Genomic DNA, 12,698 nt, shown 5'->3' on the forward strand with positions numbered 1-12,698 from the left:
CGTCACCCTCAGTAGATCAATCCATCTGTATGATGATTCTCTGGGGTGTCCTTCCGATGTGTTTCCGGTGATGATCCTTCCTTCCTGGGTTTTTTTACATAATATTTTTTTCTTTTTGGGTTTCTCTTTTCTGTCCGGCCGAACCATTGTTGGGTGCATTTTCTCACTTCTGTTTTATCTGGCCGGGCATGACGATTTTTCTGATGTCTTGGTTGTCGTGCTGCTCCCGAATTTGTCTAGCCATAGGCCTAGACGACTTGGGCCAATTGGTTGTTCCCGAGTTTATATCCCCATGGATACTTATGTCAATTTCTATGTTTACACTTTTCTGTGTTACTTTATTGTTTTTTGTTTTTTTTTCTATTGCATCGATGGTATTTCATTTCTTTTTTAGGCTAACACATTTGCTTCAATTTTTGTTATTTTATAATGGCTTTGCGGTTTATGTCGTATAATGTCAAGGGCCTCAACTCCATTCAAAAAAGGTGGATGGCTTTGAGGGAATTTCGATCCTCAGGAGCAGACATTATTTTTGTTCAAGAGACCCATTTCAAATCAGCTGGCTCCTTTCGTTTTGCCTCAAGATTTTTTCCCCAAGCCTATTCGGCCTTTGATCCCTCCGGGAAGGCTGGGGTGGCAGTTTTGATTGGGTCGCACTGCTCCCTTCGGATTGTTTCCTCCAGAGTTGACCAAAAAGGTCGTTTCATTATTCTGGAATGTATGCTGGGTAACACTCCCCTTGTTCTGCTGAATTTATACGCCCCCAATACGGGTCAATTGCAATTTCTTTCCCAAACACTCGCTGCTTTAGACTCTTTTTCCACTTCACATGTGATTGTGGGGAGTGATTTTAATTTGATTTTATCCCCCCATAAGGACAGGAAAGTTCTTTTTGAGTCCACACCCTCAAAGCGGCAATGCTCCGCTTCAAAATCCTTTCGTAGACTGATAAGGGAGCATCGTCTCTTCGATGCCTGGCAGATTAAACACCCCACCCATAAACAATTTACTTTCTACTCCACCCCCCACCGTAGCTTCTCCCTCTTAGATCATTTTTTCATCTCTGCCCCATTGCTTTCACTCTTGGTCTCTTCTGAAATTAACCCCATTACCTGGTCTGACCACGCCTCTCTGACTTTAAACCTTTTCTTTCCTCCCGCTTTACCCAAACCATGTCATTGGCTCCTTAATGAGACCTTCCTCTCCACAGATCATCTTAGGGATGAATTGTCTCGGGGACTTGATACCTATTTTACCCTCAATGTTGGCTCCGTAGCCTCTTCCTCTATTTTATGGGAGGCCCATAAGGCGGTATTTCGGGGACTCTGTATTTCTATGGGTTCTCGTTTAAAGAAATCTGCGGCACGTGCTAAGGCCTCTCTTGTACATCAACTATTTTTGGCGGAACGACGGTTGATGGCCAAGCCTTCCATTTCTGGACTCCGGAAGGTAACATTTTTACGTGACCGAATTAAAACCCTCGACTCCAGTAAGGCTGCACAATCCCTGCTGTGGGTTAAACAGAAATTTTATGAATTTTCCAACAAACCCCATCGTATGTTAGTCAATCGACTTAAAGCTCAGTCTCCTTCCACGATGCCTGATCTTTTAATCCAACCAAACGGCAGTCCTACCTATGATCCTCAGGTCATGGCAACCCTTTTTGGCTCCTACTATGAGAAACTGTATAACTGTTTGATCCAAGGCCTCCACCCGCCTCTCACACAGTTATCCTTTGACAATTTTTTTGATTCCTTGTCATTTCCGAGACTATCTCCCTCAGACATTGCCATTCTTAATGCTGACATTACGATAGAGGAATTACTTGATACAATTAAACATCTCCCTTCTCGTAAGGCCCCGGTCCGGATGGTTTACCCTACACCTATTATAAATCCTTTATTGGTATCCTGGCTCCCCATCTCCTTTCTCTTTATAGAGATCTTTTTAAGGGGGTCACACCCCAGACTGACTTTTCACGAGCCTATATCTCGGTTATCCCTAAACCCGATAAGGATCCCTCTATTGTAGACAACTACCGTCCGATTGCCCTACTTAATTCCGATTACAAGATTTTCACAAAAATTTTAGCCAACCGACTGTCCGGAATTATTTCCAAACTCATACATAGGGACCAAGTGGGCTTTGTGCCTTCCAGACATGCTGCGGATAACACCAGGAGAACTATTGATCTGGTTGATCTGGTTAATCGATCCTCCACCCCTGCTGTGTTACTGAGCTTGGACGCTCAAAAAGCTTTCGACCGGTTAAGTTGGCCCTACATGTTTATGGTTTTGGAGAAGTTTGGTTTCCGGGGTCCATTTGTAGCAGCCTTGAAGGCCCTTTATTCTTCCCCATTTTCGCAGGTCAGATTAGCATCTTTTCTTTCACTCCCTTTTCAGATGTCAAATGGCACACGTCAGGGTTGTCCACTCTCCCCTCTGCTGTTTATTCTTTGCCTGGAGCCACTGGCCACAGCCATTAGGTCGAATCCGGATATTCGCGGGATACATTCCCATATCCATGAGTACAAATTATCGCTGTTTGCAGACGACATCCTCCTCACACTCACGAGTCCCTATACTTCTTTACCAATTTTGCATCAGATCTTGAAACGATTTGGGGCTATTTCAGGTTACAAAGTTAATACGTCTAAAACTGAGGCACTCCCAATTCACGTCCCACCTGTCACATTATCCTCGCTTCAGGAAGCCTTTCCCTATCGGTGGTGTACCCATTCTTTAAAATATTTAGGTACTAATCTTACTTCCTCTTACCAATCCATATACGAGGCCAATTTCCCTCCACTATTCATAGCAATTTCTCGCTCTCTGAAACGATGGGATGCCTTGCCCATTTCTTTCCTAGGACGCATTAACGTATTAAAAATGACAGTGTTGCCTAAACTTTTGTACCTGTTTGCGACCCTCCCTGCTCCCATTCCTATGTCCAAACTTCACTCTCTTCAGAAATCTTTCCTGCATTTTATTTGGCACAATAGGCGGCACAGGATTGCACGTTCCGTTTTGCTTTCCCCAAGATCTAGGGGGGGCTTGGGGGCCCCGGATATTATAACATATTACTACGCAACTCATCTTCGTTTTCTCATGTCATGGTCTTCCCATCATCCTCCCAACACATGGACTGAGATCGAATCTTTGCAATTGTCCCCAGCTCATCCATGCTCTCTCCTTTGGTCGACCTCAGCAGTGGATGTCTCCTCCTTTGGCCATTTATTTCTGGGACCTATGTACTTTTCTCTGACTGTTTGGCGGAAATGTAGGGCTAAATTTACATTGGCCTCTGATTGCTCCCCACTGACAAATGTCCTCTATAACCCTAATCTCCCAGACAATATGTCCATGTCCCGGATGTCGCATTGGGTTGTAGCTAACCTTTTTCAACTGCGTCACTTGGTACATCCGGTGACTCGTAAGTTACACTCATTCCCAGTCCTCCAGAAAAAAGCCCTCTTACCTCCTCAACACCTATATATTTATCTTCAAATACGCCACTTTTTTTCCACTTTATCTCCCTCATTGACTCTGGGGAAACCTACTCCCTTTGAAAGTTTATGTATGCAGGGTCCCCACCATAGGGGTATAATCTCTAATACTTATAAACTTCTTATGGAAGCCCCCTCCTTATCCAATGATACTCACCTTTATATGCGTAGGTGGTCTCAATTCATACAACGTGACATTGATTTATTAACATGGAAGAAAATTTGGGAAAATGCATCTAGATCTTCTGTCTGTGTGGTTTTTAAGGAAAATATTTACAAGATTATGATGTTATGGTATAAAACACCTGAGGTTCTGCATGCTTATAATCCGAGTGCTTCTCCTGATTGCTGGCGCTGTAGTAGAGACCCTGGTTCTCTCTATCATATTTTTTGGACATGCAGCTCCATTACCCCTTTCTGGCAGGATGTTCTTTCCTTGTTGAATTCATTGCTGCATGTCTCTCTCCCACTTGATCCCTTACATTTTTTACTGGGTCTACCATTCCCAGGATTACCTAAATTATCCAGGAAACTCGCTGTCCATGTGCTGACCGCGGCCAGGAGAAGCATTCCTATGTGTTGGTTATCCTCTACTCCTCCTTCAATGTCAATTTTGTACAAACTGATTGCTGATGTAAGACAGATGGAATATTTGACTGCACTACATAGTTGTTCGTTTGCTGTATTTGAGATGATTTGGATCCCATGGGATACTTTCACCTCTTCTATGCCGGTCCACGTTGCAAGGCCCTGATATCCTTTACATTGATATTTATGACTCCGCTGGTCCTGACACTATTTAATTTTGCCATCGATGTATCTTTCTGTTATGTTTATTTTCTCTTCTTAACCTTTTGAAATATTCTGTTTTTGTATTTCATGAAAACCAATAAAAATTGTTAATACAAAAAAAAATCACCATATATTCCAATTATCTTTAATACTCTCTGGGAAATAATGAAAGAATAAAAATAAAAATGTATTAAAAATTATTAAAAATTAAAAAAAAAAAAAAAATAATGTTAAATAAAAAAAAAAAAACATGTACATATGTTTTTGTTTTTTTTGTTTTTTGTTTTTTAATTTGTAATAATTTTTAATACATTTTTATTTTTATTCTTTCATTATTTCCCAGAGAGTATTAAAGATAATTGGAATATATGGTGATTTGTATTTATATTTATGAGGAATTTTGTTTCATTGTTTTAATTGCGGATCATTAAGTTGTGAAGGGTTCTCACGCTGAGTATATAGAGGATGAGGTAAGATCAGAGGGTGGGTACTTTGTATGGTAATTATAATGGTTTAATGATCAGGTGTGGGAGTGGGAGGTAGTTTCTCTTAATTTGCATAGGAGATGGATGAGAGCTCTCCCTAAAGGGTATAAAAGACGGCCAGATACTGAAGGTGGTGTCTTGAAAATGCCCTGTGGGTGGGGCAAAACGCGTTGACGCACTTCCGGTCTGACATCTTCTTGGCCTACGTCACTTACGGTATTTGGAACGCACACCGACTTTTGCGGTTCAAGCAGCCATTTTTGAGGTGGAAAGCTGGTCATCCTCTACAGTGATCCTTAAAGCGTGAGATCCCTATATTTACAATTTGGAAACTTGTTCCTTTGAAGCCTTTGAGGCTATTAAACAAGGCCTGTTATTTTATTGAAACATGTGAGTGTCCTTATTCTATCGCTTTATATGGTATTGAGTGGCAGTATTACACTATGTAGCCTTTCTTTCCTGGCACACTATTGAGGATTCCATGGAGAAGTAGAGTGGAGTCGATTGCTGTATCTAAGCAGGGTGAAGGCGATTTGAGTTCCTCCTGAGGGGCTATAGGATCCCTTATATCCTATGAGGCTTATTACTCACCTCCATCTGGTGAGTGCGGTCAATATTATTTTTCACGTGGTGATTAGGTGGAAGCACATTTTGGAACATTGTTTTGAAAATCCTTTTGGGAAAATAAGGACTTATGTTTGAAATATTATATATATATTTTTGCACGGACATTTATTTATTTGTGATTATTTTTATTTATTTAATTTTTGCGCTGTTTTTTGTGTTATTTAATATTGTGATATCCGAAGGTATAGCAAAACATACATTTTAGACTTTACCAAAAAAGTTACCAAAGCAGGCCAAGTAGAAGCAGAGAGGCAAGTTAGACTGAGTGGCAAATTAGCCATGACAAATATCACACAGGCACAGGAAACAGATGAAGTCATAGACTAGGTTGCTGCCCTTGCATAAAATGTACAATTTTTAATGCAGGCAAGTGCAGTGAGGAAGCCTAAAGATTGCCTAGCAAGGTTGTCAGATAATAATAATAAAAGCAGGATTATGCAGGGGATGGAAACAATGTGTGAACCAAAGAAAAGAAAATTGTAGGCTTTGCTTTAACCGTAGACCAGGAGTGAACTGGCAACTCATAGGGCCCCCGGGCAATAGGGGATCATGGGGCCCCTGTGTCCTTGCCCGAACTCAAAAAAGCCTATAAAAAAGGTACCAGGGGCATCTCATGGGGCCCCCTACTGACCCTGGGCCCTCGGGCAGTGCCCGAGTTTCCAAATGGTCAGTCCACCCCTGCCATAGACAAGAATGTCATTAACATGAGGGTGCATAAAAGAGAGCAAGGCTATTGGAAAATGAGCAGTGGTCACAGTTGCAGGACAAGCAGTGACCAGCTATGATAAAATGTCCAAGTCACTGCAGAACCTAAAGAAATACTTCACTCACCTTGCCACTGTGAGTCAAAAAACAAAATAGCAAGACTAATAGGGAGCAAATGCTTACTCACTCAATTTAGCAGGGTACCCACAAAAGTACCAATTGACATGGGTAGCATTGCTACTGTAAGCTGGGTTAAACAAAACCAATAACAATGCAATTCAACCAGTTAGGAAAATACAGCAAGCAGCCCTCACAGCAGCACATGGTCCTGTTGTCCCTTTTGATGAATAGGTGGAACTGAAACTAAAATTTAAAAATTGAAGTAGAAATAGGGTAACAATCATTGTCCCAAAGCCAGTTAGCCAGACGTACTCCACTACTCCAATTCTAGGGTGTAATGCAAATGAAGAGCTGACAAAAGAGCATCCTGACAGTTCAATCCCAGTAAAAGTGACATGACAGTGCTATTGACTGAAACAATGTGGATAAAAAAATGTAAAGCAGTAGTAGGCCTTCTGTAACATATGTTCCTGGGCTGGAGAGGTAACAGTGCTGATGAAGTCACGGGACAGTGACGTAACGTGTGGGTCTGTTAGCGGAGCGTGGTGATGGTGGCCGCCATTTTTGTACACCCTGGAAGTATAAACCCATATAAATACATGTGTTTGAGGCCTGATTTCAACTGATGTCATGTAAGTGTTCATTTGGCAATTCTCCAGTTAAAGTGCCATGTCCGCAGTTTCTGACCATCCCTTGTGCCATGTCCGAAGTCTCTGACCATCCCTTGTGTCATGTACGCAGTCTCTGACCATCTCCTGTACTACGCCTGCAGTCTCTGACCATCTTCTGTACTACACCTGCAGTCCCTGACCAACCCCTGTACTCCATCTGCAGTCTCTGACCCTCCCTGTACTAACTGCAGTAACCTCTAACAACCAATCGGTGATAGGTAATGTGCTGTAGCCTTTAGCAACCAATCACTGAGTGTGGACCAGTTCTTTATGTTTATATTATTAAAGTATTTTTTACATAAGTCTATGTGTGTGTTTATTTGTTTTTTGGGAAGTTGGGGTTGAGAGCAAAATTGTATGTGGGAGCCCGAGAAAATCTCAGACTCTAACCGCACCCCCTTTAAGCCATGCCCAATATTTAGTGTACTTTAAACCACACCCACTTTTTTGGCACGGTGCACTTTGCGCACCACCATATTTTTGCTCCAAGCCACACCCAGAAATTGGTGTTCCACCCCTAATTTACATATCACTCCGCCTACACTGGCCTTCTGGACATACAGTAAAAAAGTGTCCCTAAAGTTTTCCTTTTAAATCTTGGCAACTATGCTACATAAAAATGCTGTTGGAAAGGGGATGGATACAAAAGTTCAGATCTTCTTACTCCTCTCCTGTAGTTTGTGTAAGAAAAAAAAATGGGAGCTTGAGACTATGTGTAGACATCAGAGAGTTAAATAAGAAGACTATGCCTGACAGACGTCCCTTGCCACGAGTTTAAGACCTGCTAGACAATTTAAGTGGCTACGCATGGTTCTCTTCTAGACCAGGGTATTGCCAACAAAGTTTTATTTCTGAAGAGACAAGGCGTATAACAGCATTTAGTACACCCTGGGGCCTACATGAATGGGTGAGGATTCCTTTTGGCCTGATGAATGCCCCAGCAGCATTTCAAAGATGCATGGAAGAGGCACTGGAAGAACTAAGAGATGAATGTTGTTCACCTTATCTTGATGATTTACTCTGTTATTACCAGACCTTTTCAGGATACTTTGAAGTACTGAGACAGGTTTTTCATAATATATCTGGGATTAAGCTAAGAGCAAACAAGTGTAAACCTTTAAAACGAGAAGTAAGATTTCTTGGTAGACTTGTTTCAGGCAATGGAATTCAAATGGATCCAAAGAATACAAAAGCAGTGGATGCACTTAGATAAAGAACACCAAAAACAGTGGGCGAACTGAGAAAATTACTTGGATTTCTAAGCTATTACTGCTGTTTCATACAAATCTTTTCACGTATAGCAAAACCCCTTCATGACTTACTACAAATAAAAAGAGGAAATAAGGAGACAAGAAAGGGAGCTACAGTAAATGAGAAGACACCTGTAAAAAAGGAAAAGCTCAACAGCTGCCCTCTGGGACACCACTTCAGTGGATACAGAACACCAGAAGGTTGTTGACAAGCTAATACTGATGTTGACCAAACCCTCAATCCTTGCTTATCCTGACTTTTCTGTTCCACACTGATGCATCACATGATGGGCTAGGCACAGTGCTTTATTAACATCAAAAGGGCAAATTACGGGTTATAGGCTATGGTTCATGAACACTGACACCAAGTGAAAAGAACTATTCAGGAAAATTGGAGTTCCTAGCTTTAAAGTTGGCCATTTGTGATATATTTAGGGACCACCTGTACTATGCCCCCTCATTTACAATCTATAGAGACAACAACCCATTAAGATATTCTCATCTCATTTATTCTGTTCTCAGTTCAGCAAGATTAAACAGTATTATACAGCGTTGGGTAGAGGAATTAGCTTCTTTCTACTTTACATAGTTAGTCTGGCTGAAAAAAGACAAAAGTCCATCCAGTTCAACCAAAAATTTTGACATCAGATATCACCCAGGTAAAAAATGCAGATGCTGATACCTTGTCTACAAATCCACTATGCAGTCTTCATGATGAAGACGAGTTTACAAATTTGATTATGCCACAGACTAATTCAGCTGTATGGAAAGGTAGCAGGGCAGTGGTAGATGAGGAAGGTTTCTGGGCTCTGTCAATAACTCTACAATCAGAAGTTACAGATGCAAATAGTTTTCGAAATGTTGGAATTCAGGAAATCATCACAAAGAATAAATGCCATGGTGCCCAGCTACAGGACAAGGCCGTACATGCTATCATTGACTTTAAGAATAAAAACACTGAACCCACCAAAGTCAACAAGAAAAGAAAACAACTCATGCATGACTGGAATAAACTGATCGTACAAGATGGCATTTTGCTACAACACAACAAAATGGTTATTCCAGAACAGTTCATTCAGATAGTGCTGAAACACCTACATAATGACATAGGCCATTGTGGAGCAGACAAAATAATCCATTTTGCAAGAGAGATTTTACTGGCCAGTCATGCAAAAGCAGATGACTGATCATGTCACGAAAACATGTAGTTGTCTGAAACAAAAACACCCAACAGTGCCAGAGCGGGCACCTTTGGGGTCCATTAAATCTACTGCTCTTTTTGAACTTGTCTCAGTGGATTTTCTTTACCTAGAGAAGAGCAGATGTGGTTACGAATATATATTGGTTTTCATTCATCACCTCACACGCTTTGCACAGGCCTACCCTACACTCAACAAATCAGGACAAACTGCAGCCGAAAAGAATTTCAGTGACGTAATTCCCAGGTTTGGATCTCCTGAAAAATTACACCATGGCCACGGCAGAGAAATTGAAAACCACATTTTTAAAAGATTGAGACAATTGTCTATAATAACACATTCTAGAACAAGGCTATATCATCCTCAAAGCAACCCTGTTGAAAGTTTGAATAAAACATTATTGCAAATGCTTTGCACATTGGAAGAGAAAAAGAAAGCTCTGTGGAAAGAGTATTTACCACAAATAGTCCACGCATATACAGTGAATATAAAAAGTCTACACACCCCTGTTAAAATGTCAGGTTTCTGTGATGTAAAACAATTAGACAAAGATAAATCATTTCAGAACTTTTTCCTATATACTGTACAACTCAATTGAAAAACAAACTGAAATCTTTTAAGAGGGGAACTAAACATAAAACACTAAAACAATGTAGTTGCTTAAGTGTGCACACCCTCTTATAACTGGGGATGTAGCTGTGTTCAGAATTAAGGAGCCACGTTCAAAATCATGTTAAATAGGAGTCAGTACACACCTGCCATCATTTAAAGTGCCTCTGATTAACCCGAAATAAAGTTCAGCTGTTCTAGTAGGTCTTTCCCAACATTTTCTTAGTCACATCCTACAGCAAAAGCCATGGTCCACAGACAGCTTCCAAAGCATCAGAAGGATCTCATTGTTAAAAGGTATCAGTCAGGAGAAGAGTACAAACTAATTTCCAAGGCATTAGATATACCATGAAACACAGTGAAGACAGTCATCATCAAGTGGAGAAAGTATGGAGCAACAGTAACATTACCAAGAACTGGACATCCCTCCACAATTGATGAAAAGACAAGAAGAAAACTTGTCTGGGAGGCTGCCAAGAGGCCTACAGCAACATTAAAGGAGCTGCAGGAATATCTGGCAAGTACTGACTGTGTGGTACATGTGACAACAATCTCCATATTCTTCATATGTCTGGGCTATGGGGTAGAGTGGCAAGATGGAAGCCTTTTCTTACGAATAAAAACATCCAAGCCTGGCTAAAATTTGCAAAAACACATCTGAAGTCTCCCAAAAGCATGTGGGAAAATGTGTTATGGTCTGATGAAACCAAGGTTGAACTTTTTGCCAATTATTTCAAAAGATATGTTTTGCACATCACCAAAAGAACACCATAACCACAGTGAAGCATGGTGGTGGCAGCATCATGCTTTGGGGCTGTTTTTCTTCAGCTGGAACAAGGGGCCTTAGTCAAGGTAGAGGGAATTATGAACAGTTCCAATTACCAGTCAATATTGGCACAAACCTTCAGACTTCTGCTAGAAAGCTGAATGAAGAGGAACTTCATCTTAAAGCATGACAACAACCCAAAGCATACATCCAAATCAACGAAGGAATTGCTTCACCAGAAGAAGAATTGAGTTTTGGAATGGCCCAGCCAGAGCCCAGACCTGAGTCTGATGGAAAATCTGTGGGGTGATCTGAAGAGGGCTGTGCACAGGAGATACCCTCGCAATCTGACAGATTAGAAGTGTTTTCACAAGGAGTGGGCAAAAATTGCCAAATCAAGATGTGCCATGCTGACTCATACCCAAAAAGACTGAGTGCTGGAATAAAATCAAAAGGTGCTTCAAAAAAGTATTAGTTTAGGGGTGTGCACACTTATTCAACCATATATTTTTTTTTTTACGTCCCTCCACCTAAAAGATTTCAGTTTGCTGTTCAACTAAGTTGTACAGTTTATGGGCCACATTAAAGGTGGAAAAAATTCTGAAATGATTTATCTTTCTTATTTTTTTACATCACAGAAACCTGACATTCTAACAGGGGTATGTAGACTTTTTATATCCACTGTAATTTTACTAGGGATGAAGCAACCAGCTATGCCCCTTTCTTTCTGTTGTGTGACAGAACACCCCATTTACCAGTGGATCTGTTATTTGATATGGATGATGGGAAGGAGGGAAGATCACGCCAGTATGCTGAAAATTGGTCTATCAAGATGAGGGAAGCTTACAGAATTGCTTAGTACAGTGGTGGGCAACCTTTTTTTTCAACTGAGCCAAATCTCGCCAAAACCACAATTGAAATTTATTTTGAGAGCCACATTTTTAAAACTGAAAATACATCCCCCATATAGTAATTCATCCCCCATAGTAATTCATCCCCCATATAGTAATTCATCCCCCATAGTAATTCATCCCCATATAGTAATTCATCCCCCATATAGTAATTCATCCCCCATAGTAATTCATCCCCCATATAGTAATTCATCCCCCATAGTAATTCATCCCCCATAGTAATTTATCCCCCATATAGTAATTCATCCCCCATATAGTAATTCATCCCCCATATAGTAATTCATCCCCCATAGTAATTCATCCCCCATATAGTAATTCATCCCCCCCATAGTAATTCATCCCCCCCATATAGTAATTCATCCCCCCTATAGTAATTCATCCCCCATAGTAATTCATCCCCATAGTAATTCATCCCCCCTATAGTAATTCATCCCCCATATTGTGTCAATTCAGTTACCTTTGCTCCGCGCGTTCCTCTTGCCGTGTTCCCGCGCCGTTCCGGTCTTCAGGGCGGACTGTGAGAGGAGAGGAGTTCGTCACGCTGCCCCGCCTACATCCTGACAGCCAATGTTTGCCACGCTCCGCGGGATTAAAAGGTCCACCGGGCCGTAGTTTGCCCATTGCTGGGCTAGCTGCAGAGTCCTGACTTTTGGGGCGGCTGCCCGAGAGGAGGGAGGGGAGCGGGCACCCGGCACACAGAAAAGCCGCATTAAAATGTGTAAAGAGCCGCATGTGGCTCATGAGCCGCGGCTTGCCGACCACTGGCTTAGTAGAATAGCCAAAAGTCCTCTCACAAAAGGTAAATGTACTATGAACAATGTTCAAAAGGAGTGGTATTACAGGCTGTAGATCTTGTTCTTGTAAGAAATTTGTCAGGAAGGGGAGGCCCAGGAAAACCCTGAACATACTGGGAAAAGGAAATGTACAGGGTAGTTGAACTAGTAAGGGTGACTCATTGCAACTTGCTACTCCCAGTCAATGATTTGCCTTTTAAAGATTTTACACCAGACAAAACAGAGAAAAATGCCACTAGTGTAGCGATCTCAGAGATTTCAGAT

Source organism: Staurois parvus, unplaced genomic scaffold, assembly GCF_062004578.1.
Source record: "Staurois parvus isolate SC_StPar_1 unplaced genomic scaffold, SC_StPar_1.0 ptg000361l, whole genome shotgun sequence".
NCBI lineage: Eukaryota > Metazoa > Chordata > Amphibia > Anura > Ranidae > Staurois > Staurois parvus.